Source organism: Dasypus novemcinctus, chromosome 1, assembly GCF_030445035.2.
Source record: "Dasypus novemcinctus isolate mDasNov1 chromosome 1, mDasNov1.1.hap2, whole genome shotgun sequence".
Classification (NCBI taxonomy): domain Eukaryota; kingdom Metazoa; phylum Chordata; class Mammalia; order Cingulata; family Dasypodidae; genus Dasypus; species Dasypus novemcinctus.
The window spans coordinates 42,088,276-42,115,703 of NC_080673.1; the positions used below are offsets into that span (position 1 = coordinate 42,088,276).

Sequence of the window (27,428 nt, forward strand, 5' to 3'; positions counted from 1 at the left end):
AAAAATGGTAAATATTAGCTTATGCATATTTTACCACAATAAAGAAAGGAAAATTCAGTTTCGTCTTTATATTCACAACCCTTCTCAAAACCAAAAATAAGACCTGTTCCTGAGAATAGAAATTCAGGGTTGGAGGCTTCCTTGCTGATTAGGGGCTCCTCTAGATAATAAATCAGGGCATTGAATTTTGCCCTAGTAACAGTTTTTGCCACCTTGATCTTGTTCCATTCATAGCATAACTCTCCAAAGATGCAGAGTGAGCAAGCTAACCCTTGTGTAACACAATGTACACAAAAAGTAGGCCTCCCCAAAAAGGACATGTGTGTAATACTCTCTTTTTAGACAGGCGGATTGAGAATCAGTACACTTTGGTAATTAGGAAAATAAAAGAATGAAAGGAAAATATTGATTATCTAAAGGCCTCAGAGTATCACTGTGTATAAGATGCAAACATCCCCTTGATTTCAAACCTGTTTCCTTCAGACAATATTGTCCCTGGCACACTGCCTTGCACAGGAAGTCCAGGGAAGTTATCCAGAGATGATGAGCAGGGCTTAAAGTTTAGTACCATCTCTTGCCTAGTTTTTTTTTTTTAATGTTTTAAATTTTTTTAAAGATTTATTTTTTATTTATTTCTACCCGCCCCCAGTTGTCTGCTCTCTGTGTCCATTCGCTGTGTATTCTTCTGTGACCGCTTCTATCCTTATCAGTGGCACCGGGAATATGTGTTTCTTTTTGTTGCATAATCTTCTTGTGTCAGCTCTCCGTGTGTGTGGTGCCTTCTTGGGCAGGCTGCACTTTTTTTGTGCTGGGTGGCTCTCCTTACGAGGTGCACTCCTTGCACATGGGGCTCCTCTATGTGGGGGACACCCCTGCGTGGCAGGGTACTCCTTGCGCACATCAACAGTGCGCATGGGCCAGCTCCACACGGGTCAAGGAGGCCCGGGGTTTGAACCTTGGACCTCCCGTGTGGTAGATGGACGCCCTATCCATTGGGCCAAGTCTGCTTCCCCCTCTTGCCTAGTTTTAACTCTTGGTTATACATTGTGAAGAGAAACTTCATGTAGAAAACTTCCTTATAGGGAAGTGGATTTAGCCCAACGGACAGGGCGTCTGCCTACCACATGGGAGGTCCAAGGTTCAAACCTCGGCCTCCTTGACCCATGTGGAGCTGGCCAACACGCAGTGCTGATGCGTGCAAGGAGTTCCATGCCACACAGGGGTGTCCCCAGCCTAGGGGAGCCCCACGCACAAGAAGTGCGCCCTGTAAGGAGAGCCGCCCAGCACGGAAAATGTGCAGCCTGCCCAGGGTATTGCCGTGCACACGGAGAGCTGGCATAGCAAGATGACGCAACAAAAAGAGACACAGATTGCCGGTGCCTCTGACAAGAATACAAGCAGACAGAGAAGAACACACAGCGAATGGACACAGTGAGCAGACAACTGGGAGGCGGAGGAAGGGGAGAGAAATAAATTTTTTTGAAAATTCCTTATAAACAGTACTACATGCGTCATAATTTTTCCGTATGGTGAAATCCTAACTTTAACGCAATTTTGCTCTTCATTTTTTTCAGTGATCTTATATTAATTTGTTCTTTAACAGTACATATTCATTATAGAAAATTTGGAAAAAAAATACATAAAGGAAAAGAAATAATCTATAACCTCACTTCCCTATTACTTGATCGCTATTATATTTTGATGTATTTTTCTTATTTTTATCTTTTCAAATAAATACTGTAATTTTAACACAGAGGTTCATGAATAGACTGCTTTTAAATTATTTCATTATTGTGAGCATTTTTCCATTTCAATATGTAATCTTACAAAGTATGATAAAATTATTTCTTAAATATAAAAAAAACAGTGCATGCATATAGTAAATTTGGGAAAATACTAAAAAAAGCAGTTAAAATCATTCATAGTCCAACTGCTGAATGATAACTGTATCTTGGCAATTTGGTCTTTTTTCTGTGCTTATTTTTTTTAAAATATAATTGGGATCATAATGTAAATAGTCTTGTATATAACCTTTTTTTTTTACAAAACTATAATTCATATACATTTTCTCATGACATAATTTTTAATGGGATTCTATCATATAAATCCACCATAATTTTTATTTATTTTCCTATTGTCAGATATTTTGGTAGATTACCATTTTTTTACTATTACAAATAATGCTGTAATGAAGTTCTTTATACCTGCAGATTTATAGAACATCACTGATTATCCCATCTTGTGATAAATTCCTAGCAGTGAAATTAATGTATCAAAAGATATATAAAACATTTCAAGACTTTTCATTTTACTACCAAATTCATAAAACGTTATATCCTCTGTTGTCAGATGGAGGAAGGTGGGGCAGAAGGAGGGATTGTACTATATGGGAATCCTCCATATTTTTTATGTAACATTAATGTTAAGCTAAAGCTTCTATAAAATTTAAAAAAATATATAACACTAATATAACAAGAATAACATCCTTTAAAGATCACCCCAGGAAGCAGACTTGGCCCAATGGATAGGGTGTCCGCCTACCACATGGGAGGTGTGCAGTTCAAATCCTGGGCCTCCTTGGCACATGTGGAGCTGACTCGTGTGCAGCACTGATGCATGCAAGGAGTGCCATGCCACGCAGGGGTGTCCCCCACATAGGGGAGCTCCACACGCAAGGAGTGTGCCCCAAAAGGAGAGCCGCCCAGTGCAGAATAAAGTGCAGCCTGTCCAAGAATGGTGCCACACACTCGGAGAGCCGACACAGCAAGATGACACAACAAAAAGAAACACAGATTCCCAGTACCGCTGATACGGATGGAAGCGGTCACAGAAGAACACACAACGAATGGAGACAGAGAGCAGACAGCTTGGGGGGAGGGGGAGAGGAGATAAATAAATTAAAAAAAAAAAAAAATCACCCTCCCCTGCTTGGTTTGAAGAAAATAACCAATAAGAATATTCTTCCTTTCTGCTTAACTGGTATTTTTGTGTTAGAATGCTCAGGTTGGTTAAGCATGATCTGTTTCATAATTTTTATTTCAGGTCCCAAAGCAATACTTTCCAAGTATTTATTGGAAAGTATTAAGTATTAAATAAATGCTGAATAAACAAAGTATTAAATTTATTTAAGTATTAAATAAGTTACGAGATTATTATAAATAATTGGCTTGTGTAATTGTGGGCACTGGCTAGGTGAACCTGGAAACCACAGGGAAGGCTGTTCAGGAAACTCTTCCCTGGGCTGAAACCGCTGCCCCCAGAGGGAATTCCTCCTTCATCAGGGAAGCCTCAGCTCTGCTGTTAACACCTCATTTAACTGATTCAATCAGACCCACCCAGATTATCTAAAATAATCTCTTACTTAAAGTCAACTGATAATCTACAAAATATCTTCACAGAAACATCTAGATTATCATTTTGGTTGAGTATCTGGAGACTCTAGCCTAGCCAAATGAACATATGAAACTATCACAGGCAGCGGACTTGGCCAGTGGTTAGGGCGTCCATCTACCACATGGGAGATCCGCGGTTCGAAGCCCGGGCCTCCTTGACCCATGTGGAGCTGGCCCACGTGCAGTGCTGATGCGTGCAAGGAGTGCCGTGCCACGCAGGGGTGTCCCTGCATAGGGGAGCCCCACGTGCAAGGAGTGCACCCCCTAAGGAGAGCCGCCCAGCGCGAAAGAGTGCAGCCTGCCCAGGAATGGTGCCACACACACGGAGAGCTGACACAACAAGATGACACAACAAAAAGAAATACAGATTCCTGTGCTGCTGACAACAACAGAAGCGAACAAAGAAGACCACACAGCAAATAGACACAGAGAAGAGAAAGCCGGGGCAGGGGTGGGAAATAAATAAATAAATAAATAAATCTTTGAGAAAAAAAAAAAAAGAAACTGACTATCACAGTTGAACTGGACCTGAGTCAAACAGACTAAGCCCATTTGGGAATGAATTTTAGTGCCTGTGCCTTTCAAGATCAGGGCTCTTCAAGTCCCCGTGTAACTACATAGTTGTATTCCTCATTGTCCTATCAGGTTCTCTCAACTAGAGCAGGGGTGTCTGGCCATGGCAAGATTCTACTCAGGGATATAACCCAACACCCTGACCCCGGCTGTATCTGCTCTTACCTGGTATCTGCCGGTGCTTTGATGAGCAACCCACTATGTGTCCTTGCTTTGTACAGGCTGTTAAAGTCTGGGGGTTATTATCTTTGACCACTTGAAGAAGAGATCGAGATTTTTGGCCTGTACTTTTACTAGTGCAGATGAACTTCCTTTTGGGAAACTGATTATATTCTCTTGAATGTAATAACCTCTAATCTCTTTTCAGTCTGAAAATAGGATATCCTCTCTGCCCCTTCTAATTAGGAAAGAACAGGTCACTCAGAAATAAAATAACTAATGGGAAAAAGCACAATTGGCATTGTTAGTATAGTTCCCTTGTTCTGGAAACAACCCCTGTAATTGATCCTCTAGTGCCTCCTCTAGGCCTCCATTTCCGTTTTAAATTTCTTTCCACAGGTCTGAACGGTGGAGTGACAATGTACTCACCAAAACTACTGGCCCTTGCCTTCTTCTCTAAGAATTGGTTTCTCAGGCCTCAGTCCCAGCTGAGGGATAGGCTCCTTTTAGGGTCTTAAATTGTGATTTCCAAAAAGGTATGTCCCTTTGTGAATGTGGCTTTATTTGGATATAGGGTCTGTGTTGATGTATTCAAGTTAAGATGAGGCTAGACTGAACGGGCCCTCATCCAGTATGACTGGTGTCCTTCTAAGAGGAGAAGAGACACAGACACAGCCCATGTGATGACGGAGGCAGAGGTTAGAGTGATGGGTCTATAAACCAAGGACCACGAGTCTTGCTGGGAAACACCAGAAGCTAGAAGAGACCAGGAAGGATTCTCCTTACAGGTTTCAGAGGAAGCCCACCATGCTGACACCTTAATTTCAGATTTTGGGCCTTCAGAACTGTTTCAGTTGCTTTAAGCCGCCCAGTTTGTAGTACTTTGTTAGGGCAGTCCTAGAAAAACTAAGAAAACCCTTTTTGCCACATGGCTTCCCATGAACGTATTCCATTTTACCATCACTGATGGACCCCCTGATCCATGAGCTCTTTCTTTCTCTTGAAAGTTTAAACTAAAAGACACAGGAATGAGAGTCATAGTTTCTGGAACTTGAAAATTATTTAGATTTGAACTTGGAGGTGATGTCACTTTATTTGCTCTACTATTTGTATGTAACGTTTGAATTGGTCCAAAAATGTTATCAAAGGCTTTAGTTTTTGTTTTGTTTTAATTTAGATTTATTTATTTACTTATCCCCCTCCCCCCCCCCCCCCCATTGTCTGCTCTCTGTGTCCATTTGCTGTGTGTTCTTCTGTGTCTACCTGAATTCTCATTAGGCAGCTGTGGGAACTGATCCTGGGACCTTCTGGAGTTGGAGGGAGGCGATCATTCTCTTGTGCCACCTCAGCTCCCTGTTCTGGTGCGTCTCATTATCTCTTCCCTGTGTCTCCTTTTGTTGCATCATCTTGCTACGCCAGCTCACTGCATGGGCCAGCACTCCCACGGGCAGCACTCCTGCGCAGGGCAGTACTCTGTGCAGGTCAGCACTACACACAGGCCAACTTGCCACATGGGCCCACTTGCCTTTACCAGAAGGCCCTGGGCATCAAACCCTGGACCTCCAATATGGCAGACGGGAACCCAATTGCTTGAGCCACATGTACTTCCCTTTGGTTTTTAAAATATACTTATTTGTAGGTATTTAAACACTTACAAATTTACAAGGTTGGCAATTGGTGATTTGATTTTTAAATCACAAGTGTTCATTATTCCTATTGTCATTGAATACATGTTGAATATATCTACATTGTATGGAATATGATAATTAACATGTAACCAGGGTCTGAAGATCTCATATTGTTGTTTCTCCCATTTATTGGAAAAAACCTTGATTTTAATTTTTTCTCCAAAAATCATACATTTGGCTGAAAAAAATAATAATGATATCAGTATGCTATTGAACAAGCTGAGAGAGTCTGACTGTGACAGGAGATGTGAAGAAAGATGCAGAGATAATGTGTCCCAGAGAGAAAATGAGGACAAATAAGAGCTTGCAAGAGTGACCACCTTGTTTCCCAGTGCTGCAGTATGCTCATAATAAAAACCCCTTTATTTAAATCAAGTTTAAAGGAGTTTCATTTTCTTTTAACCTTACAAGATAATATAATACCATTGGAAGAAATAATGGTAATAATGCAATTTAGAAATGAAAACTACATAATTACATTGCCTTTAGGACTATCCTAGTATATACCCTGGATACTAGGATTTATTTCCACATAGGTTAGTTTGCCATGACTATACTGAAAAAGTCCAGCAGAGTAGTACCTTAAAGCATTTATGTACAAACCAAATTCTTGCCATATATTATTATGTGTGAAGAGGGAAATATATTATTCCGCTTAGGAACACTGTGTCTTAGTGAGTAATAGAAACCTATAGTGTTTCGTCCTCTCGTCTTTAATATTGGGATATTTTACACCCAAGCATTTACTTGGATGTAAACTTCTAACTTCTCTGCTCTTCTAACTTCTGTAGAGGTTTTCTAGTACTTTCTATAATCTCTTAAAAAATGTAAGAATATACATGATCAGAGTAGTTTAAAAATATGCATACATAATTATGGCAAATGAATCATAGTAATGTAAGATAATAGGTGAATCTGGGTGTGGGGTGCATAGGAAGTCTCTGTATTAGCTTTTGTAACTTTTTAATTAAATCTAAAATGATTCTAATATTAAAAGTTTATTTAAAAATAAAAGACTGCCCCAAAAAATCCCACATATAAAGTTACTAATGATAATATGAATTGCAGCAATTCACTATTAGCATGATGAGAAGCTTTTATTCTGCTTCACTGAATATTATAAGATAAACTGATCAAAGCTAAATCATTTCAATAAAGGAAAACTCTTTGTATTGTTTTTATGGAAAGTCCTAGTTTGAAAACAAACATCTCTTATAGAACTTTAGTGTTAGAAGGGAAAACAAGTACAAAGTCCTTATGTTGAAATTTAAAGATTGAAGCTTAAAGTTACTACTTAAAAACATTCAATGTTGCAGAGACAAAAATAAGACTGCTCCCCCAATTAATTCAGCATATTGTACTTCTGTCAAGAGCATGAATAACTTTGTACTACCATTTATAATTATATGTTTATGAGTCTGGCTTTCCTACCTGAGCACAGTTGTTCATCTTTGTATCTCCAGGGTGTGTGCATAGCGGGTGATCAGTTACTTAATATTTCCTGAATTGAATGGAGAGGTGACTCTCTGAAGTGAACTAAAAACAACTAAATTCACAGGATATCTAGAAATGTATTCCCTCCTGAAGTTGCTTGCAAAAATAAATAAATGTGCTAAAGAAAACCTTTCTGGTTTTCACATGGAGTTTTGTACTTGTTCATTGGCTATCTTCATACATCATTGTCTTCTCAGGCTACTGAAATCTTCTAATAGCCCTGCCTCCCCACTGTCAAGGATTGCTGTATATTAGCTGGCTCTTTTCTGGTTAAGATGCTATGGCAATGATGGGGATACTGGTACTGTTGCTGCTATTGCAGATTGTTCTTTCACAGGGATTCCACACACTGATTTTCAGACCCTTGGTCTCAGGGTTGTGGCCTGTGGGAATGAGGTAGAATTAGGAGCAGAGCTTGGAAGCAAGTCTTAGCTTCTAAGACTACCACTAATAATAGTTGCATCTCTCCTTCCTCTGTTCTTCTGACTCAGTGATTTCAATTGTCCTATCTTCTAGTTTACTGATTCTTTCTTCCACCTGTTCATATCTGCTCTTGTACACCTCTAGTTGATTTTTCATCTCCATTATTGTGCCTTTCATCCCCATAATTTCTGGACTATTAATGTTTTTTCCTTCACTCTCTTCAGTCTAGGCAACCAGCAAAACAGTAAATTAAATCCTAGTTTGCCAATTTTTGTGAAGTAAATACTCCCACCACAGCCAATTTCAAGCTACCAAAGTGACACCACTAAAGCAGAGTTGGGAAGTGGTGCACAATACCCACCACTATATAGGACATAAATAAGGTCAAAAGATAAGTAATAGTTATATATGGTAAAAGAATTAGGAAATGATGAGTTTTGAATACTTAGTACTTTTGCTTTTATATAATTTATTGAATTGGAAGGTTATATAATTTAATTTAAAAATTCCTGAAAATTCAATAATCAGCTCTTTGAACCTATATGAGTCAGCTCCAGTATACCACTGAGAGATGTCCCCTCAGTCTTTACACACACATACACATACAATTTTTTAAGATTTTAAAAATAAGAATGGGATCATATGAATATTCACTTCTGTGATCTGTTTATCCACCTTCTGGAATTGGATTCCAAAATCACTTGGTCATGCTCTGTTGCTTTGGCACAGACTGTGCTTCAGACCATCTCAGGGTGAGCATAGCTGGTCATAAGGGGAACTGAGTAAGAACAGCTGGATAAAATGTGGGGGAGAAGAGGAGAGAATGAACGGAATCAGTGAAGCATCACCATCCTCCACGGCAGACCAGTTCTTTAATGTATGGTGTGCAAGTGTGTGCTTGGTAATTCCTCAGGTTGGGTCCTCATCTAGACAGCATTTGGAAACCCACCTATCATTGTCCATTCTACATGCTCTGTATTTTGTTTACCTGGACCCCATGCTTCCCATTCTCTCCTGCATTATTGTCTACATCTTCTAACTTCCTTCCTTTATGTCTCTTTCTGATGCCTAGAAAAGCAGAGTTTGCTCTCTGAATCTTTTAAAAATATCCTGTAAAGACAGGACTGTTTGTCTGGGGGCCTTAAAGACGGTATCCTCAAATACATAATACAGTTGTGACCCTTAAAGACGGTATCCTCAAATACATAATGTTGATATCCTAACTTGCTCTTTAGGCTCCCCAATCTAAAAGTTTACTTTATCTTTTGGGTAATTTCATGTCTACTGGTAGTTATAACTTTAAGTGACTTTAAATTCCTTTGACTACTACACTGTGTTCTTGGTTATGGAGTGGAAACATTTTCCAGGGGCTTTGCAAAAACTTTATATATATATTAGTTAGTGGGAGGGCTGCTTCCAATTCTTGTGTAATGAAGAGATTGTTGAAATTGCAGTAAAAGTTTTGTCCCTGCCCAATGTTGACATTTCTGTTGCAATTCCCAGAGGAGAACAAATTCCAAGTGTTGTTAGAATGAACTCAGCTGTTTCCATGTTCCATTTATATTCTTGGTCAATGCCTTCAGATTTGTAACAGAAAGTCTTTAAGAATTGCCTATTTTTGAAGGACTTGACTAAGTGAGCTATTTAAAAAGTACTTGTTTTTATTATTAGAATGTTTTTTAAGATCTTTAATATATGAAATTACATGATTAGGTTTTGCTGTTTTGAGTATATTTGTTTCATTATTTTCTCTGCCATCAATTGAGCCTAGTTAATTTTGTCGTGGGATATCACTGAGATTTGGTGAAAAGATAGAAATATTATGCTGTAGGAAGCTCTAAAAGTGAAATTGAGTAGTTAGCCAACCTAAAACCTTTGATCAAGTGACTGCAAAGCTAAGAAATGGATAGCTTGGACTTTACATTTAAGAGATAATTTTTTAAAGACGTTTTTGGTGTAGAAAAATCTAATAGTGTCCTGTAACAACTTAATTTAGGCATTTTTATTAATAACATTTAAACTTAGCTTTTTTAAAAAGAAGTTTCAGCCTTATAATTTCAAATTAATAAATGGAGCTGATTTTCAGAAATGATACCTTTTTTTAGATTTAAATTTGGGTTTCAAACTGACTTAATTTCTAGCTTGCCAGAAGAATCAGTTAATTAATATTTTGATCTGTTTCAGGTGCTTAAAATATGTATTTGTTTTTGTACTGAAATGTAACAAACTATCATCCTTCACAGAAGTTTTATTTTAATTCTATAAAGAATGAAGAAACACAAAATCATATTTCTTACCTATTTTCTTTCCTGCTTCCTTCTACTATACCCACTGATTTTTTTATGTTTTTATTAATAGTTAAGTTTTATTTTTTTTACAAGGGACTATTGCATTGGTTAATTGAGATAAATTTGGTCTCATTTGAAAAATACCACATGCTGAGCTTGAGGCATCTTCCCAAATATTCATATGCATGCATTTGTTTGTCACAGAGTTTGTTGCTAGCCCAGTTTCAATACCAGCTGCTTTGGAATGTTTCCATTTTGGTGCCGATTTTGCTTACCACATCATCGGCAGACACCCTGCACCTCTGCCATGCAGTCATGCCTTCCAGGTGTCAGGACTGAATGATTCCAAGTGACTTAGGAACGATGTCAAAATGAAGGCCAGAAATATTGGTCTGCACTAATTGTACCTCTGCTAAATAATTAATCCTCCCACTTTTACTCTGATAGATTTACCAGGTTGCATATAAGAGTCTAATTCCTCTCTTCTTCCATCCTTTATCCTTTAAGTGAAGTAAAATTCAAATCAATTCATTAACACAGTCAATTACTTATCTCCATATATGTTCCTTTAATTTGCAGTGTCTCCCAAAGCATTAGCGTTAATCTGGTTGCTGTTTAAAAAATGCTTCATTTTTTCATACAAGAGAAAGTAAAAGATAACTAAAAAGCTATAGCCAGAGATGTGAGCATGGAGAGTTATTCTCCATAACTCTGCCATCAGACACCATCACCAGGATGCTCGGAGTCCACAGCAACAAGTGTAGGAAGTGGTGTCACTGCCAACTTTTGCATTATGGAACCAAAAGAGGAAAAAAATAGATATGTTCTGACGAGATCCAGCGTTTTAGAGCATTTAGTATATGTTTAGTAAGAGACAAGCTAACATGCCATAAGGCAGATGTTTCCAAGTAGCTGATTAGCTAGTCTGTTACGAGAAAATTTTTCACTTTCCTTTTCTCCCTGAGTATTTCTCCATGTCTTGGACAGAGGAGTTTTATTTGGTGTTTATAATGTAGAGGAGTTAAGAGTCTAACTATAGACTGTGATGTAGGAAACATCAGCCTTTAATTTTTCCATCTCTGGTATTATCAAGTGATTCCCCTTTGGATTTCCACCAAGCTTCCTGTGTCGTCCTAATTTCTCCTGCCAGGCGATATCACCTGCCAATCTCACGTCTGGCATAGGAGATTATACCAGGTGTCCCTTGAATGTCCATAAGGAAGTATCCAAAGGGATGTGTCGCCCCCTTTCCATAGAGGTGCTGCTGCATATAGTTTTTGAAACCATGGATGTAAGGTTTTAGGGTAGGGTATGATTTTTCTTTTTTTTTTTTTAAGAACTCTTCATATCTTTTAAAAGTCATTCTTAAATGGGGTGTAGCTGGATGAATCAGTTGTTTTTAGGAGAATTATTCTTTACATATGATCTAAAATATTTCATAGCATGGAATCTGAGCATATTTAAAGGGCATTAAAATTGCTTTTTTTTTTTTTTTTTTTAAGATTTGTATGCAATGTCATATAAACATGTATTGAATATCAAAAATGTGCCTGGCCAGAGAAGGAAATTATCATTTTATAGAGAAATTACAAAAATACTTCTAGTACAAGATAAAAAGGATATGGCAGTTTTAATATTAAGAAATGCAGAAATACACACAAGTTGTAAGCCCTTCGCTTGTCTATTAACTTCTCACTAGATGGGCAGGGACCGTTTCTTTGTTGATTGTTTTCCTTTGTACTATTATTTTGAATTGCCCAAACCTCCAGTGAATGTGAGCTCACTTGTAAATAGTATTTTTACAGATGTCGTTTGTTAAGATGAGGTCAAACTGGATTACATTGGGTCCTAATTCAATATGACTGGTGTCCAGATAAGGAGAGGAAGTTTGGACACGGCTAGCAAGAGTGGCGGAGATGAGTGATGCCACAAGCCAAGCAACACCATGAACTGCCAACCACCCACCAGAAACCCAGGGAGAGGCAGGGGACAGATTCTCCCCTTTATGTAAAGCCATGGTTCTGCTGGCACCTTGATTTTGGATTTCTAGCCTCCAGAACTGTGAGATGATAAATTTTTGTTGTTTAAGCCACCTGGTCTGTGGCATTTAGTTACAGTAGCCCTGGCAAACTAAGACAGATACCTAGTATAATGCCTCAAACAGCATAGACATTAAACATCTTGGTTCAGAAATTAAAGTTTACTCTTACTAGTTGCATACACACTCACTTTATGGTCAAACATACAGAAATCTCCAGCTAAATGAGGAAAAGCTTGAAAAATCAATCTCTGGATGTTATAGATACTTCAAACTGAAACTGCCATGTATTTGTCTAATATTTTATTATCCCCCATTTTGTCTTGTCATACAATGGGCACCCCCTTAGAACTGTGCTATCCTTTTTATGCCTTTTACCAACAAATAACTTTTAATCATAAAATTTAATCCTCCTCTATTGCTTTATATATAGAAAAGAGAGGCTTGGGTTTTTGCCTGTTTTGTTTCCTTAGAATTTTTATATAAACTCTTTAGCTCACTCTAAGTTAACTGTGGAGGAAAGATATGCTGCCAGAAAATATTTTTCTAATTATTAATTCTTTGGTTCATTTGGTGTTTACTGAACATGATTATACATCAGACCCATGGTTCTCAATGTTTTTGTGTTTGTATTTGAAGAGGTTAAAGATGCCATTTTCACATGTTGGCAATAAACACCATCCTTCTTAAGTGCAGGCTTGATTTACACCCTGTACCTCTTTTCAAAACAGATTGTACCAGCCCCACATTTTATAAACATAACCCACTTGGACAAGTTCCATCTGATCAACATCACTGCACATGATTGCGTATTATGCATGGTTTGAAATTAATCAGGACACCGGTGAAGAGTTTATGCTGCCGACTGGTTGAGGGCCACCAGGGTCTTAATTTATGAAAGGACAGGATCTAAAGATAGTGTACAGGGAAGCGGACTTTGGCCCAGTGGTTAGGGCGTCCGTCTGCCATGTGGGAGGTCCGCGGTTCGGACCCCGGGCCTCCTTGACCCGTGTGGAGCTGGCCCATGCGCGGCGCTGATGCGCGCAGGGAGTGCCGTGCCGCGCGGGGGTCTCCCCCGCGTGGGGGAGCCCCGCGCGCCGGGACGCCGGGAGTGCGCCCATAAGGAGAGCCGCCCAGCGTGAGGGGAGGGGGCGGCCTGCCCAGGAGTGGCGCCGCCCACACTTCCCGTGCCGCTGACGGCAACGGAAGCGGTCGGAGAGACAAGACGTCAGCGGGTGGACACCAAGAGCGGACGGCCAGGGGAGGGGGGGAAATTAAATAAAACAAATAAATCTTTAAAAAATAAAGATAGTGTACAATGAAATCTGTGATTACACTAAATTAGCCTTGGGATTCCATCAGTGGACATTCAGAGTACAGTATTTGGCAAGATGTGCATATAAGATGTGCATATAACTGGGAATCGAAGCCAACAGAACAAAACCAGCAACAAAAACATCTCTCATTTATTGTTGGGGATTTGCCTATTGAATAGATTGTAGAGGGAATCGCCTGAACTATCTGAATTACTTCTTTCTCTCTCTTATTGGTATTAAGTTCACATTAGTTCATTGAGCACATGAAACTCCACTGAGTCAAACTATAAAAATGATAGTCTAATAAATAGTCTAATCACTTAAATTAGGGAGTCAAGATGTATGTGTGTAAAGAAGGGGGGAAAACCAACAAACTTAAAAAGAACTTGGAAGAAGGTAACATTCTAATTTAAAATTATATTAAAGTTAATATAATTTAAAGTTATATTAATAATGTAGTTGAAAGTGTCTGCCAGTATTTTTGAACTGTTTTGTGTGATTACTTTTTTAAGAGTTAAAGAAATATGAAACTAAATCTACAGAACCTTGCTCATTAGAAGAAAATATCTTGGGAAGGATGACCTAAAGGAACAGAGATCTTTGTTTTCACTGAGGATAATAGAGTACTCACAAAGGCTTGTCAGTGTGTTTTGTTCTCTTAGCTTTGTCATGGCTTCAGCTTCATAGGAGATTAGGTATATGAGAAGCTTGCATTGTGAAACTCAGAATGGTTGTAAGTAGTGAATAATAATTCCAACTGAAATGTGAATGGTCAATTATTTGAGTTCATAAAATAGGATTATGGTAACTATAAGACTACCTGTCTGGTATTGGCAGGATGGTTCCAGAAATTTCAGCCTCATATATCATAGCCTGCCACAATTCATGTATTGGAAAGTAGGGCAGGAAATATAATTAGCATTTTTTGAGAGTCTAAGATGTGCCAAACACTGTGCTATATATTTTACATTGTTTTCTCATTCAGTCTCAGCAACTAGCCAAAAAGTAGGCATTTATTATCCTTATTTTAAAAATAAGGATACAATTTTAGCAAGCAAGTAAATCGGCTGAGCTCACACAGGTAGGAAAGTAGGTCTCTGGCTGGCTCCAAATCTTGTACTTGCCCCCACTAGATCTTCATATATCCTATTTGTTTTTTTTCTACCTACCCTCCATATTCTTTGTGCCCACAGGTGTGACTGACTATAGAACTCATTTCACAAATTTTATGTTAGGTAAAATGTGTTCATGAAATTCATTTAAATGTATTTATTAGCTTTATTTGTCCAAAAACTAAATGTGTTTAATAATGGTGGCATTTAAGATTTGCTTGTCCTTGAAAAAGATTAGGTAGAAAAACACCTGATGTAACATGATGTCATAGATATTTTTCTTTAAGATTTTTTATTTCTTTCTTTCCCCTTCTCCCTCTCCTGTCTGTTGTGTGTGTGTTCATTTGCTGTGTGTTCTTCTGTGTCCACTTGTATTCTTGTCAGCAGAACCGGGAATCTGTGTCTCTTTTTGTTGCGCCATCTTACTGCGTCAACTCTCCGTGTGTGTGGAGCCACTCCTGGGCAGGCTGCACTCTTCACATGGGTCGGCTCTCCTTACAGGGCACGCTCCTTGTGCATGGATCCCCTACATGGGGTCACCCCTGCATGGCATGGCACTCCTTGCGCACATCAGCACTGCGCATGGGCCAGATCACCACACAGATCAGGAGGCCCTGGGTTTGAACCCTGCACCTCCCATGTGGTAAGTGGACACTCTATCAGTTGAGCCAAATCTGTTTCCCATATTATAGATCTTAATGATCATAATCAGGCTGTCAATAATGCTAAAAGTAAGTGAACTCAGAATTCATACAACTTTTCTCCCAAAGATTTCAAGAGTATCAATAGAAGTCCTTTGCAGTTTTGTTACAGTTTTTAATTATATATATTATAATTATATATAATTATAAATATATATAATTATATATAATTATATATATTATTATATAATTCTCACAGAAAGAATATGAAACTATGGAGGCTCATAAGAGTTTTAAAAGTATAAGATATTTTGTTTTCACTAGTATCAAGTGACCACACCTATTCTTTTCCATTCCCCACAGTTGATAGATCTGACTCTGTATATTGTGAAAATAATATTAATTCAGACCCTATTAAAATGATAGTTTTATATTTGTCTCAGAGGCAAGTGCTAACTCATACTTAATTCTCTTCATTATATAATTTATTGCCTTAGTCTTTCAGGTAATATAGGGAGATACACATTATGACTATGCACATGTAACATGAAAACATACATATTTCTGTAATTCTGTAATACACCGTTGCTTTAGGTTTTGAGAAATAAATCAATATTGGCCCAAGACTTCTTTTTAAAAACTTCATGTAATGATTTTTTTTTTTTTCTGAAAAGCAGCATGTCAAGGTCTTTTGCTTTATTGTGGTGAAAATATTTGAGTTCTAGTCCCTATTTTTCTCCTACATAGACTTCTTCGCACACTGTACTTAAACAATGCTGAACTGTCCCCTCACCCCTGATCCTTTGTACTTGCTGCCTGAAACTCCCTCTTTAGAGCCATTCTCCTACAGATTTTTCAGGTCGCAGTCAAGATGTTTCCCTTTTTGGAAGCCTTTCCTGATACCCCAAGATAGAGTGATGTACCTTTTCTGCATCCTTAGCAACTTGTACCTACCCCAGTAATACTATATATATTTTTAAAAGGCAGTTGCAATATTTGTCTTTCCCACTGACGGCAGAGTCTGTTTTCAAAGCATTCCTTGTACCTGGTATTGTACATGTGGTAAGTACTGGATGTATAAGAAAATGGATGGGTAAGTGTTGGTAAGAAAATACTCTGACCTGCAAAAATCACACCAACCAGGCTAAATCCTTTTTTCTAGGAAATGGGGATGAGTCATGTCAAGAGCTTTCGGGAATAAACCATGTATCGACTGGTAGTTTTATCAGTTTACATGAACAGAGGCTACTCTCCTGAACAGCATTAGCTTGACTCCTTTTTAAGCTACTGCCTTTACTGAGTGGCGTTCTAATGATATGTTCTTGGCCTTGTTGAGGGTTTTTACAAGGAATGTAAAACTTTTTTCCTTCCCCTCCTCCCCCTCCCCTGCCCTGCTGTTTTTGCTGTCTGTATCTATTTGCTGTGTGATCTCCTCTGTTTCTCTTTTTGTCGTCTCTCGTCTTTTTCCTCTAGGATTCACCAGGATTCGAACCTGGGGACCACTGATGTGGAGAGAGGTTCCCTGTCAGTTGCACCACCTCAGTTCCTGGTCTCTGCTGCCCTTCACCTTGACTCTCCCCTTCATCTCTCTCTTGTAGAGTCATCATCTTGCTGCATGACTCACTTGCTTAGGCAGTGGCTCACATAGGCACTTGGCTCACCATGCAGGCATTCACACAGGCACTCAGCTTGCCATATGGGCACTGGCTCGCTGTACAGGGACACTTTCTCTTCTTTTTTTTTTGTCTTCTCTTTCTTCTCTAGAATTCATCAAGATTCGATCCTGGGGACCTCTGATGTGGAGAGAGGTTCCCTGTCAGTTGCGCCACCTCAGTTCCTGGTCTCTGGTGTGCTTCACCTTAACTCTTCCTTTCGTCTCTCTTGTGTTGCATCATCATCTTTCTGTGTGACTCACTTGTGCAGGCACTGGCTCACCTTGACCGTGCAGGCACTCATGTGGGCACTTGGCCCGCCTTGCGGGCACTGACTTGCGCAGGCATGGTTTCTCTTTTTCTTTTTCACCAGGAGGTCCCAGGGTTTGAACCCAGGTCCTCTCATATGGTAGGGGGAGGCCCTATCACTTGAGCCACATCCGCTTCCCAGGAAGGCATTTTTTAACATACTCAGTGGTCTTTATACATAGAAGGAATCCCCAGGCCATATGATGATGATGGGTACTTGCAGACATTATTCTCAATAGTGTACCAAAGAAACCAAACCCTCTAACTCCTCTTGCTTGTTTGTAATCGTTTTCTCATAAAAGAAAACGATTTTATGCATGTGTATGTGTAAACTTGGAAATAAGTTCCTTACTTTGAAAACTGAGTAAATTTTTTTTTGGAATCTTTTATTATAAATAAAACATGTTGGAAAATAAAGAGCGATTGGATTTTCTTTGGTGAGATTAAGAGTTAACCACTGTGGGAAGCAGATTTGGCTCAATGAATAAGAGCATCTCCCTACCACATGGGAGATCCAGGGTTCAAAACCAGGGCCTCCTGACCCATGTGGTGAGCTGGCCCACATACAGTGCTGATGCACATGCACGGAGTACCGTGTCATACAGGGGTGTCCCCCGCCTAGGGGAGCCCTACGCGCAAGGAGTGCGCCCTGTAGGGAGAGCTGCCCAGTGTGAAAAAAGTGCAGCCTGCCCAGGAGTAGCACCGCCCACATGGAGGGCTGACACAGCAAGATCACACAACAAAAAGAGACGCATGGGAAACGGACTTGGCCCAGTGGTTAGGGCATCCGTCTACCACATGGGAGGTCCGCGGTACAAACCCCGAGCCTCCTTGACCTGTGTGGAGCTGGCCCATGCGTAGTGCTGATGCGCGCAAGGAGTGCCTGCCATGCAGGGGTGTCCCTCACGTAGGGGAGCCCCACGTGCAAGGAGTGCGCCCCATAAGGAGAGTCTCCCAATGCGAAAGAAAGTGCAGCCTGCCCAGGAATGGCACCGCCCACACTTCCCATGCCTCTGACGACAACAGAGGTGGACAAAGAAACAAGACGCAGCAAATAGACACAGAGAACAGACAACCGGGGGAGGGGGGAATTAAATAAATAAATAAATCTTTAAATAAAAAAAAAAAAGAGAGAGAGACGCAGTTTCCCAGTGCCACTGGCAAGAATATAAGAGGACACAGAAGAACATACAGTGAATGGACACAGAGAGCAGACAACTGGGGGGGGCGGGGCGGGGAAGGGGAGAGAAATAAATAAAAAATCTTTTAAAAAAAACAGAGTTAACCATTGCTGTGGCGGTGGTTTTTGACAACATCAAAATGTCATATCAGGCAACTTTTATTTTGCCTTCTCCTGCCTATGCAGAGTCTGATGTGAGACTCCAATGTGAAATTCCTTTGGTTAACTTTATGCTTGGGAATAATTACCTACATACTGAATTTTGTAGACCATCCAGAGATGTTTACCCATCCCCCTGTATTAGTCAGCCAAAGGGGTGCTGATGCAAAATACCAGAAATCTGTTGGCTTTTATAAAGGGTATTTATTCGGGGTAGAAGCTTACAGTTATCAGGCTATAAAGCATAAGTTACTTCCCTCACCAAAGTCTCTTGCCACTTGTTGGAGCAAGACGGCTGCCAGTGTCTGCGAGGATTCAGGCTCCCTCTTCTCTTAAGGCTCCATGGTCCCAGCTTCTCCCAGTATCAGCTGTAGGCTGGGATAAGTCTCGTCTCTCTCCCAGGGTTCATTTTTCTCCAGGCTCAACTGCTCTGTTGTCTCCACAAAGTCAGCTGTTGACAATCAGGCTCTCTAGGCTTTGTCTCTCTCCCTGGGGCTCAATTCTCTCCAGGTTCACCTGTTCGCCTCTCTCCACAAGGTCAGCTGTAAGCTCTCAGGCATATGGCTTATGTCTCTTCCCATGGTCTCTACCATGTCTAACAGAACCTTCTCTCTTTCCTCCCGTATCTGTTCTTCCTGCATGCTTACTTCCCAGGCCCCAGGATCAAAACCTCCAACTACTCCTATGCCTTGTTTTCTCTGTGAGTTCCTGCCCACCAAGGGGACTGGGATGCAACATCCTACTGACATGGCCCAATCAAAGCCTTAGTCATTATTTAATCAAATAAAAGTGAAAACTCTGAATCCAGTACAATCTAATGTGCAAAGAGGCCAGCTCACAAACATAGCCCAATATCTCTTTTTGGAATTCACAAATAATGCCAAACTACTGTATCCCCCAAGCCTGAAGTATAGAATTCTAAATTATAGTCAAAACAGTAGTGAATTCACATTTGCTTTGGCTCCTTACCAGCTGTGTGACCACAGGCAAGATACCTAATCTCTATGCTTCAGTTTCCTCATGTGTTAAATTGATCGTATGTGTGGCACACAAATAATTACAAGCTGTTATCATCATCATGTTCACCACTGAAATCCCATGTTTAGAAATTCATTTCATTAGGTTAAGGAATTCTTTTTAAATGCAATTTTCTTTCTTAAAAATACTTTCCTAACAACAAGCTAAGGTTTAATGCAGAGACAGTGGTAGAGAGTGATCCTACAGCTCGCCTGAGAAGGGCTTATTGGGGGAACAGGACGAAAGGCTGGAAGGAAGAGGGACATTACTATGAACCCCACTAAAACAGAAATGACTACAAGAGGGTACTATCAACAACTGTACACCAAAATTAGATAACCTTGATGAAACGGACAAATTCCTGGAAACAAATTTTCTACACTGACTCAAGAAGAAAGAGAAGATCTCAACAAACCAATAATAGTAAAGAGATTAAATCAGTAATGAAAAATCTCTCAACAAAGTAAAGCCCAGGACCATTTGGTTTCACAGGGAAATTCTACCAAACATTCCAAGAACTCCAATTCTCCTCAAACTCTTCCAAAAAACTGAAGAGGAGGGAACATTCCCTAATTCATTCTGCAAGGCCAGTATCACCTTCATACCAAAGCCTGATAAAGATGCCACAAGACCAGTCTTCAAAAAAAAATACTAGCAAACGGAATCCAATAGCATATTAAAAGAATTATTTACCATGATAAAGTAGGATTTATCTCTGGCATGTAATGTTGGCTCAACATAAGAAAAATAAATTAATGGAATATACCTTATTATCACAGTGAAGGAAAAGAAACCCACAGATCATCTCAATTGATACAGAAAAGGTATTCAACAAAATGCAGCATCCCTTCTTAATAAAAGCACTTAGAACCCTAGCAATAGAAGGAAACTTCCTCAGCACAATAAAGGGCATTTGAAATGCCCACAACTGACTTACTACTTAATGGTGAAAGATTGAAAGCTTTTCCTCTTAAGATCAGGAACAAGACAAAGATGCCCACTGTCACCACTGTTATTCAGTATTGTACTAGAAGTTCTGAAGAGAGCAAATGGGCAAGAAAAAGAAAAAAAGGCATCCAAATTGGAAAGGAAGAAGTAAAACTTTCTCTGTTGGAAGATGACATTATCCTATATACACAAAGTCCTGTAAAGTCCACCACAAATCTCCTAGAACTAATAAATGATTTCAGCAGAGTTACAGCATACAAGATAAACACCCCAAAATCAGCAGTGTTTATATACACAAGCAATGAAAACAGAGAAGAAGAAATAAACAGTCCATTCACAATAGCATGAAAGAATCAAATATCTAGAAAGAAATGCATCCAAGACTGTGAAGGACTTGTACACAGAAAACTAGAAAACACTGCTAAAAGAAATCAAAGAAAACATAAATAAGTGGAAGGACATTCCTTGTTCATGGATTGGAAGACTAAATATCATTAAGATGTCAATCCTGCAATCCCAGTCAAAATTCCAATAACCTTCTTTGCAGAAATGGAAAAGCCAGTCATCAAATTTATGTGAAAGGGTAGGGAGCCCCAAAGAGCTAAAACCATCTTGAAAGAGAATGAGGTATGAGGACTCACACTTCCTGGTCTTAAAACTTACTACAGTGCCACAGTAATCAAAACAGTACAGTGCTGGCACAAGGACAAACATAAAGACCAATGGAGGGAGGCAGAATTGTCTCAACTGTTAGAGCATCTGCCTACCACGTGGGAGGTCCAGGGTTCAAACCCAGGGCCTCCTGACCCGCGTGGTGGTGAGTTGGCCCACACTCAGTGCTGATGCGCACAAGGAGTACTGTGCCACACAGGGGTGTCCCCCATGTAGGGGAGCCCCAAGCACAAGGAATGCGCCCTGCAAGGAGAGCCACCCCGCGCAAAAAAAGCACAAACTGCCCAGGAGTGGCACCGCACAGACAGAGAGCTGACACAACAAGATGACGCAACAAAAAAGAGACGCAGATTCCCAGTGCTGCTGATAAGAATGCAAGTGGACACAGAAGAACACACAGCGAATGGATACAGAAAGCAGACAACGGGGGGGGGGGGGGGAGGGGGAATAAAAAACAAATCTTTAAAAAAAAGACCAATGGAATAGAATTGAGAGTTCAGAAATCAGCTGTCACACACGGCCAACTGATCTTTGACAAGACCACACAATTGCGAAAGAATAATCTTTTCAACAAAGGATGCTGGGAAAACTGGATTTCCATTTGCAAACAACAGCAAAAAAAAAAAAAAAAAAAAAAAAACAAGGAGGGTCCTCCCACCTCATACCTTATACAAAAATCAACTCAAAATGGATCAAAAAGCTAAATAGGTGAGCCAGAATGTAGGGAAGCATCTCAGGACCTTGTGTTAGGCAGTGGTTTCTTAGCCTTTGATGGGACCTTATTGAGATGAAAAACTTTTTTTTTTTTTTAGTTTTTTTAAAAAGATTTATTTTTATTTTATTTCTCTCCCCTTCCCCCCTAGTTGTCTGCTTTCTGTGTCCATTTGCTGAGTGTTCTTCTGTGTCCGCTTGCATTCTTGTCAGCAGCACCGGCAATCTGTGTCTCTCTTTGTTGCTTTATCTTGCTGCGTCAGCTCTCCATGTATGTGGTACCACTCCTGGGCAGGCTGCGCTTTTTCACATGGGGCGGCTATCCTTACAGGGTGCACTCCTTGTACATGGGATTCCCCTACGCAGGGGACACACCCTGCATGGCACGGCACTCCTTGCGTGCATCAGCACTGTGCATGGGCCAGCTCACCACACAGGTCAAGAGGCCCTAGGTTTGAACCCTGGACCTCCCATGTCATAGGCGGACACTCTATCAGTTGAGCCAAATCTGCTTCCCTAGAGATGAAAAACTTCTGTGCCTCAAAGGACTTTACCATGAAAGTAAAATGACAAGAGCCTACATGATGGGAGAAAATATTTAGAAACCACATATCTGATAAAGGTTTAATGTCCAGAATATATAAAGAAATCATTTAACTTAATAACAAAAAGACACCCCAGTTTTAAAATGAGCAAAGTACTTGAATAGATATGTCCAAAGAAGATATACAAATGGCCAGAAAGTACATTTAAACATGCTCAACATCATTAGCTGTCGGGGAAAATGCAAATCAAAGCCACAGAGTTCCTTATTCTTCACAACAACTTCAGGAGGGAGTATTCAGTTATCTCTGCATTTATACAAGGGAAAATGGGAAGCTTTAGATGAGGCGAGTAAAACAGTTTGTCTAACTCTGTACAACTTTGCGCAACATCATATCCGCTAAGACAGCAGAGGTCAGGACGGGCAGGTGGAGGCCAGAACTATCTCCCTAACTCCGCAGGTTCCGCTGCCTTCTCTGGATGAGCCTAGGTCTGGGACCGTCTGGCCATGACCCCATCCTGTGAGGCCGTCCTTCCTGGAGGCTACCAACCGAGACCAAGCTCAAGCTGAGGAAAGAGCCCCTTGAGGTTTCCCTTAGGACTATAAAGGGTATGGTCAGATCGAGAGGACTGTCTTCAAAACCAGTGTCTCCATCCATAGCTGTATTTGAGATAAACAGAAGTTGTTTGTACTGTACAGCAAGGAGCCGACTCCAATTCCCCAAACTGCTTCCCACAGAGATGTATTTGACCATTAGGTTATTTTCCCCACTGCAAAACCCTGTTAACCTCTAAAGGAAAGCTCAAAATTTTAGCATTTGGAAAATGCTATTCTAGACATAAGATATTAGTTTTTTGTCTTGTTTCGTTCTATAGATCCAGCCTAAAGGTGGTACTGCCAAATCTTGGGAATTAGAGAACATGGGATGACCTCAGCCAAAATCCAACTTGTACAAGGTTCCCTTTCCCAACTTTTTATTTAAGTAGTGCATTTTTAAAAGTGCACAAGGTACACAGTTCAGTGAACTGTCACAGTATGTAACCACCACTCACACCCCAGAAGCTTTCTCATGTTTCATCCTTCGTACTATGCAGTCTTCCTGCCCAAAAGGGAGTAGAGGATGTTTTTAAATAATAACAACAGTCCCTTAAATTAGTGATGGGATGAGCAGTGATATTATGTATGACATAAATAATAACAAATACTGCTGCCCTGCCTGGGCACACACCTGAAACTTTGACATTCTATGTACTGATTTTCATTTTCCTAATGAAAATCCTGGGCCTTGAGTTAACTAATATAAATATTAATTTGCAGATTCTCTGTATTGTTGCACCAAGAAGTTTCTCCTACAGTCTCCTATTTACATTCTGGTGCTGACACCTTGTCTGCACTATCTTTTTTATTTTTAAGATGTGTTTTTTAAAATTTATCCCCCCACTCCCTCCCCGTTCCCCCCCATTGTTTGCTCTCTATGTCCATTCACTGTGTGTTCTTCTGTGTCTGCTTGTATTCTCATTAGGCGGCTCTGGGAACTGATTCGGGGACCTTCTGGAGTCGGAGAGAGGCAGTTACTCACTTGTGCTACCTCAGCTCCTCCGTTATGCTCTGTCTCCTTATTTTCTCTCCTCTGTGTCTCTTGGTGCATCATCTTGCTGCGCCTGCTCTCCACGTCGGCCAGCACTCCTGCACAGGGTGGCTTTCCCACGCAGTGCAGCACTCCTGCCCTGAGCCACATTCCTGCGTAGGCTGGCACTCTGCGTGGGCCAGCTCACCGCGTGGGCCAGCCTGACCTCACCAGGAGGCCCTAGGCATCGTACCCTGGACCTCCTATATGGTAGATGGGAGCCCAATTGGTTGAGCCATGTCGATTTCCCAAAAATGTCCCTTTCTTAAAGTAAAATTATAAATCATTGTGTCTTCCTGAAGTTTTATCTCCTCTACCTAAGAAACAGGCAGAGGATATATACAGATGACCATAAGTATAAATTTTTAAAGAGCGTACAGTAAAAAATAAATGTAAAATTAAAATTAGCATTCTGAGAAAAGTTAAGAATTTTATAAACAGAAATGTCTTTCTTTTTTTTTTCCTAAATCAAATCATGAATCTTTAAGGATTGTATCTTTTTTTCTAAAAAATCTCAAAAACTGTTAGCACAGACTTGCAGGAAGATGGCACACTAGAAACACGGGACTCTCTCCCCTCCCAGAGAAAATAGCTAGAGGACAGGCAGAAACTGCCTGGAAAAAAAGTGTTCTAGGATTTAGGACACCAGGGGAAGGCTAGACACCGCCCAGAAGAGAGAAGCAGGTAGTAAAAGAATCTCAACAGCAAAACTGTGGGTTAAAGCTGCAGGTGGAGCTCTACAATTTTGAATTCTCAGGCCTCAAGGCCAGCGGCTACAGACCGAGGGGGACCCCAGAGATCCACCTCCCCAGGAAAAGGGAGCGAGGGTACTCAGCCTGAGGCTGACTCAGCTTTTGACCCACGCGTATGTTCAGCTGTGTCCCACAAGTCCTTCCATGCTGGGTGGGGCCAGCACTGGACTAAACAGATCTGACCCTTTCAATCACCCTCTGTACTGACTGGGACTGCTTGTTGAGTACCCAGAGGTGAGAGGAATTATTTCCTACCTGCGAAAAGAAAGGGGGCTGCCAGCAAAGGTAAGAGAAACCTCTTAGAAAGTTTGAATTACTAGACTCTTAGCCTCCAGGCAAGATCCTCTATCACTTTGATCTGGTCCCTTTTGCAGCCAACACACTCCTACCAGTCTTTACCTGAGAGGGCTGCTGAAGTGCACCATCTGCTGGCCAGCCAAGGATGGGCACATCAGGAAACTAAAAGTAAGAGGCTTTTTCCAGCCTTTCCAGCCTCCTTCCTCAAGGCCCTTGGAAGGGGGTCTGCAACCCATTACTAGATCCAGGGCCTAGATTTGAGCAACTAGTAGGGACAATCCTGAAGACCCAGAACAGGATGAACTAAGAATCAAAGAATGGCATTAACACACAGCTGATTGCAGCTAAAGCCCTGCAAAAAAGAGAGGAAGTGAACACCATCATAATCAGATGCCTATACATTAGAAAAAAAAATTACAAGCTACATTAAGAAAATGGAAGAAATGCCCCAAGAAAAGGAATATATCAAAGCCCAAGATGAGATACAACAGAGTTTGAGAGGACTAATCAGTGAGATTCATACAGATTTCCAAAATTAAGCCAATGACTTGAAAGACAATATGACTAAAGAGATAAAGGACATTAAGTAGAAAGCAGGTGGGACTCAAGTGATTGAGCTCCCACCTACCACACGAGAGGTCCGTGGCTCAGTTCCTCATACCTCCTAAAGAAGACAGTGAGCTGGCACAACAGGCAGGCATGGCAGGCTGACACAACAAGATGATACAACAAGAGCCACAAGAAGAAAAACATAATGAGAAACACAGCAAAGCAGGGAACAGAGGTTCCTGATGCCTCTTAAAGAAAACGAGCAAGACAACAAGCTGACACAATGGGCAGGCATGCGAGCTGATGAAATGAGACACACAAAGAAAAAAACATAATGAGAAACACAAGCATTTGCTTGAGGTGGCTCAAGCAATTAGGTGCCTCTCTCCCACATCAGAGGTCCCAGGTTCAGTTCCCAGTTCCTCTTAAATAACAGACACAGCAAATGCAAACAATGAGGGGGTGGGAGAAATAAATAAATAGACACTGAGTGAGCACAAGGAAAATTTTGAAAACCTGGAAAGTATCAAGAGCTTATGGGAATGAAAGACACAATAGATGAGATCAAAAAAATATTTGAGGCATGCAACAGCTGACTCAAAACTATAGAAGAAAGAATAAATGATACAGAAGACAAAACAGCTGAAATAGAAAAGAGAAAAAAACAGAGAGAAAAAAAACGGAAAAAAATAGAACAGGGAGATGAATAATATAAAATGTATCAACATATGTGTCATGGGAGTTCCAGAAAGAGAAGAGAAGGGAAAGAGGGCTGAAAGAGTATTTGAGGAAATAATGGCTGAAAATTTCTCAACCCTCATGAAAGAAATGAACTTACATTTCTAAGAAGCGCAGCATAACCCAATCCAGATACACCTACTCCAAGATGCCTACTGCTCAGAATGTCAAACACCAAAGATAAAGAGAAAATTCTGAGAGCAGCAAAGGAGAAGCAAACTATCACATACAAGGGACAACAAAAAAGACTTTGTGTGAATTTCTCATCAGAAACCATAGAGGCAGGAAGACAGTGGAATGATACAATTAGGATACTGAAGGATAAAGACTGCCAGCTGAGAATTCTTTATCTAGCAAAATTGTCCTTTAAATATAAAGGTGAATTTGAAATATTCACAAACTAAGTGCAGATGTAGCTTCGTAGCTGAGCACCTCCCACATATGAGATCCCGACTTTAATCCCCAGTACCGCCTAAAAAAATAAAAAAGAATCTGCCTTTGCAGGAAATATTAAAGGGAGCCTTACAGCCTGAAAGAAAATGACAGGAGAGAGAGGCTTGGCGGAGCGTGTATAAACTAAGAAGAGAAGAAAGAATAATGAAAAGAGTAAAAAGACAAAAATAAGGCGTAACATATGAAAACCAAAGAATAAAATGGTGGAAATAAATAATGCATTTGCAATAATATCATTGAATGTGAATGGATTAAAAAAAAAAAAAATGAGCCATCCATATGCTGCTTACAAGATACCCTACACCCAGGGATACAAACCAACTGAAAGTGAAAGGTTGGATAAAAATATTCCATGCAACCAGTAACCGAAAAAAGAGCTGGAGTAGCTATGTTAATATTGGACAAAACAGACTTTAAATACAAAAAAAGTTATGAGAGATACAGAAAGTCACAATCCATACAGAAAGGAACAATCCACCAGGAAGAAATAACAGTCATAAATATCTATGCAACTAACCAGGGAACCCCAAAATAAATGAGTCAAATTCTGGCAAAAATAAAGGGAGAAATAGACATCTCTACAATAATTGTTGGAGACTTCAACACACCACTGACATCACTGGAGAGAAAAACTAGACAGAAGATCAACACGGAAACAGAGAACTTGAACAATGTGATAAACGTGCTAGACATAAC

The 27,428-nt window shown here is 40.3% G+C and overlaps 1 protein-coding gene across 9 annotated transcripts in view; it reads left to right on the forward strand.

Annotated features, from left to right (window-relative positions):
• Positions 1-27,428, forward strand: part of SH3D19 (SH3 domain containing 19) — a 313,873-nt gene that overhangs the window by 225,324 nt on the left and 61,121 nt on the right. The gene's annotated exons all lie outside the window — the stretch shown is intronic.